A 5,000-nucleotide genomic window follows, 5' to 3' on the forward strand; every position below is an offset into this window, starting at 1 on the left:
TAATTCATTATTATACATACATACATACATACATACATACATACATATTATTAATAAATTAATTGTTTTTTTTTTTTTTTTTTTTTTTCTTCAAATAAACCCACATTGCCATTTCTCTGAGCGTGTGCTGCGAGCTTCAACGAGAAACATTCGGCGCGAAACTGTCGAGCGGCCGGCCGTCGCGCGCCGCACCTGTACGAGAAACATTTTCCTCTGACGTTGCATCGGAATAATTATTATAATTCATTACTATACATACATACATACATACATACATACATACATACATACATACATACATACATATTATTAATAAATATAATTGTTTTTTTTGTTTTTTCTTTTCTTCAAATAAACCCACATTGCCATTTCTCTGAGCGTGTGCTGCGAGCTTCAACGAGAAACATTCGGCGCGAAACTGTCGAGCGGCCGGCCGTCGCGCGCCGCACCTGTACGAGAAACATTTTCCTCTGACGTTGCATCGGAATAATTATTATAATTCATTATTATACATACATACATACATACATACATACATACATACATATTATTAATAAATATAATTGTTTTTTTTGTTTTTTCTTTTCTTCAAATAAACCCACATTGCCATTTCTCTGAGCGTGTGCTGCGAGCTTCAACGAGAAACATTCGGCGCGAAACTGTCGAGCGGCCGGCCGTCGCGCGCCGCACCTGTACGAGAAACATTTTCCTCTGACGTTGCATCGGAATAATTATTATAATTCATTATTATACATACATACATACATACATACATACATACATATTATTAATAAATTAATTGTTTTTTTTTTTTTTTTTTTTTTCTTCAAATAAACCCACATTGCCATTTCTCTGAGCGTGTGCTGCGAGCTTCAACGAGAAACATATCTATCAATACAAATGTCTATGCAAAAAAAAGAAAACAAACAAAATCATATCAGTCAATAAAATAAATAATAATATTTTTTTACTACTACTACTAGTACTACTACGTGCTACTACTGCACGCCAATACACATACATAATAAAATGAAAAATCGTCTCTCTCTCGCTCGCTCTACGAGAAACATTCGACGTCCGCTCCAATGCCGACGCGGACTATTGCTCTCGGTATAGATGTGGAGCGAAACAGTCGTGCGCACAGCGTCGACTCGTTCTCGTTGCCGCGCGTCGTTCGTCTCAAATAGACACGAACGACGGACGAGAGAGAATGTGTTCTTGTTTTTGTGTTTGTGCGAAGTGTGAGAATATTATATACATATATTCGCGCATGGATGATATAGATATGGGTATGGATTTTCGGAGGAAATTATATCAAATTCGTATTTCGAATGCGAGACCGCCGAGATCTTTCCCAGCTCTCTCTCTCTCTGTGTGTGTGGTGTATAGTACATTTTATATATCTCTCTTGTGTCAACACAAAATAACAAAGAATATACATACTACTCCTCCTCATATTTTATATAATATAATATAAAATTATATTATAGCACCGCGTTCGCAGACCGTATGGTGATGTTACCAATCGACCAAGATTTGGGACCGTCTCCCCCGGTGTTATCTGTGATGTTAAAAGAATACGCTTCTAGGCACACCTCAACGCAGGGCGCCTAGCGTGTTCGACACGTGCGCGGTCGCCACGGCGACCGTATATGGAAAGAATGTATAAAAGAGGACGCACACGCGCCCATCGTCGAAACGGTGTGCGCAGCGTCGTGTTGGAATTTATCCCTCAAGCTCCGGGCGTTGATCGTATCTAGTGCGAATCATGCGTGTGTGTGCGCATGTAATTGCCAGCCGAGTTTTAATATGTTTACAATAACGTATTGAATAAAAATTGAGAAGTTGCGTTTAGATGAATGTTCAATTTTCAAATTGTCACAACATCGATTCCCGCCCGCGGGGTCGTGTTCGTTGCAGTTTTATGTCCCTCACAGTGGTCGAGCATCGTTGTACATCACCTCGTTGCGAGATCGTGACGGGACGGCCGCTCGTAGACCGGTCAAAGTTAGTCTATCGATATGAAGCGCGAACGTCGCGTCGCGTGCAAATTCGACGCGTTACGTTCACGCGTGTCGAGAAGGCGCGCGCGCAAGCGCGCGCCCCTCGACGCCGCCGAGCCAGCGGCTCGCCGAAGCCGCGTGACCGCGGTGTAGGCGTGTCGTTTGCGTAAGCAGCTCCCTGGTTGATCCTGCCAGTAGTTATATGCTTGTCTCAAAGATTAAGCCATGCATGTCTCAGTGCAAGCCGTATTAAGGCGATACCGCGAATGGCTCAATATATCAGTTTTGGTTCCTTAGATCTTACTCAGTTACTTGGATAACTGTGGTAATTCTAGAGCTAATACATGCAATCAGAACTCTGACCAGTGATGGGATGAGTGCTTTTATTAGATCAAAACCAATCGGCGGAGGGCCATGCGTCCGAAGTCGTTAATTTTGATGAATCTGGATAACTTTTGCCGATCGCACGGTCCAGTACCGGCGACGCATCTTTCAAATGTCTGCCTTATCAACTTTCGATGGTAGTTTCTGCGACTACCATGGTTGTCACGGGTAACGGGGAATCAGGGTTCGATTCCGGAGAGGGAGCCTGAGAAACGGCTACCACATCCAAGGAAGGCAGCAGGCGCGCAAATTACCCACTCCCGGCACGGGGAGGTAGTGACGAAAAATAACGATACGGGACTCTTACGAGGCCTCGTAATCGGAATGAGTACACTTTAAATATTTTAACGAGGAACAATTGGAGGGCAAGTCTGGTGCCAGCAGCCGCGGTAATTCCAGCTCCAATAGCGTATACTAAAATTGTTGCGGTTAAAAAGCTCGTAGTTGCATTTGTGCGCCGCGCTGTCGGTGCACCGCATCCGCGGTGATACTGACACGTCTGCGGAGCATATCGTCGGTGAGCCGGCGGTAAAACGCCGGTTCAATATCAAAATCCTATCGCGGTGCTCTTCGGTGAGTGTCGAGGTGGGCCGACAATTTTACTTTGAACAAATTAGAGTGCTCAAAGCGGGCTCAAAATGCCGCTTGAATATTTCGTGCATGGAATAATAGAATATGATCTCGGTTCTATTTTGTTGGTTTTCAGAACTCCGAGGTAATGATTAATAGGGATAACTGGGGGCATTCGTATTGCGACGTTAGAGGTGAAATTCTTGGATCGTCGCAAGACGAACATCAGCGAAAGCATTTGCCAAAGGTGTTTTCATCAATCAAGAACGAAAGTTAGAGGTTCGAAGGCGATTAGATACCGCCCTAGTTCTAACCGTAAATATGTCATCTAGCGATCCGCCGACGTTACTACAATGGCTCGGCGGGCAGCTTCCGGGAAACCAAAGATTTTGGACTCCGGGGGGAGTATGGTTGCAAAGCTGAAACTTAAAGGAATTGACGGAAGGGCACCACCAGGAGTGGAGCCTGCGGCTTAATTTGACTCAACACGGGAAATCTCACCAGGCCCGGACACCGGAAGGATTGACAGATTAACAGCTCTTTCTTGATTCGGTGGGTGGTGGTGCATGGCCGTTCTTAGTTGGTGGAGCGATTTGTCTGGTTAATTCCGGTAACGAACGAGACTCTAGCCTGCTAAATAGGCGTCGTCATTCAAGGTGTGCGCGACTCTCGGGGAGCGCAACTCACTGGCGACGTATTAAAATTCTTCTTAGAGGGACCGGCGGCTTCGAGCCGCACGAGATTGAGCAATAACAGGTCTGTGATGCCCTTAGATGTCCTGGGCCGCACGCGCGCTACACTGAAGGAATCAACATGTTCTCCCTGGCCTAGAGGCCCGGGCAACCCGTTGAAACTCCTTCGTGCTGGGGATTGGGGTTTGCAATTATCCCCCATAAACGAGGAATTCCTAGTAAGCGCGAGTCATAAGCTCGCGTTGATTACGTCCCTGCCCTTTGTACACACCGCCCGTCGCTACTACCGATTGAATGATTTAGTGAGGTCTTCGGACCGACACGCGGTGGCCTCACGGCCGTCGGCGTTGCTGGGAAGTTGACCAAACTTGATCATTTAGAGGAAGTAAAAGTCGTAACAAGGTTTCCGTAGGGGAACCTGCGGAAGGATCATTAACGTTGGTTTTTTCTTTTTGTTTTGTTGTTGTCAAAGACTCGCAAAAAAAGAAAAAAATACAAAAAACACGTGAATGATACGAATCAAAATCGAATCCGAGACGGTTGACTCTCTCTCGTCGATTCGCGACGTGTGCGTTGCGACACGCTTTGATTAGCGTTCGCTATCGCCTATTGATACTTTGAAATAATATTTTAATTTTTGTGTACAACCACGCAAATAAAAGAGATTTTCTTTCTTTTCATTTGTCGTACACGTTAATGATAAGTATTATTTTCAAATTTTTTTGTTTAATTTTTTCGCACCTTTTATATTTTCTCATACAAAAACACACACAAAAACAAAACGATTACCCTGAACGGTGGATCACTTGGCTCGCGGGTCGATGAAGAACGCAGTTAACTGCGCGTCATAGTGTGAACTGCAGGACACATTTGAACATCGACATTTCGAACGCACATTGCGGTCCGTGGAGAAATATCCAGGACCACTCCTGTCTGAGGGCCGGCTGCATAAAAACAAAAAGCCACACTGTTCGCGTGACGAGCGGCGATCGCTGCGACTCCGGTCGTAGCGCCGCATCTCTGTCGCGCGTGCAATTGACGGTTTCGCTAGGCCGCCGAGCGGCCGAACGATCCGTTCGAATATATGTTCGATTACGACTCGTCATCCGTATTGGCCGTGTTAAGCCACGTCTATACGATACTTTTGTCGCACAAATAAATTCTCCCCGCCGCACCGTGTCTCCCGCGGCACGGGTGCGCGTCGAGTCTTTACGCAACGACAACGACAACGACGACAACGACGTTCGCGTTTACGCGTCGCGCGTGTTTGCTCGCATCGTCCCGGTCCCGCATGGCGATCGCGCGACGGTCGGCGCCGGTGCGCGCGTCGACGTGTCTCGACGCTGTCGCG

The 5,000-nt window shown here is 46.0% G+C and overlaps 2 non-coding genes across 2 annotated transcripts; both read left to right on the forward strand.

The window, feature by feature from the left end:
• Positions 1-2,178: 2,178 nt before the first annotated feature.
• Positions 2,179-4,084, forward strand: LOC123719150. Its single transcript, XR_006755215.1, has one exon. It is a non-coding gene; the product is annotated as a small subunit ribosomal RNA (ribosomal RNA).
• Positions 4,085-4,435: 351 nt separating this feature from the next.
• Positions 4,436-4,592, forward strand: LOC123719148. The gene has a single exon (XR_006755213.1). It is a non-coding gene; the product is annotated as a 5.8S ribosomal RNA (ribosomal RNA).
• Positions 4,593-5,000: the final 408 nt, after the last annotated feature.

The sequence above is a fragment of the Pieris brassicae genome, unplaced genomic scaffold (assembly GCF_905147105.1).
Source record: "Pieris brassicae unplaced genomic scaffold, ilPieBrab1.1, whole genome shotgun sequence".
Lineage (NCBI taxonomy): Eukaryota > Metazoa > Arthropoda > Insecta > Lepidoptera > Pieridae > Pieris > Pieris brassicae.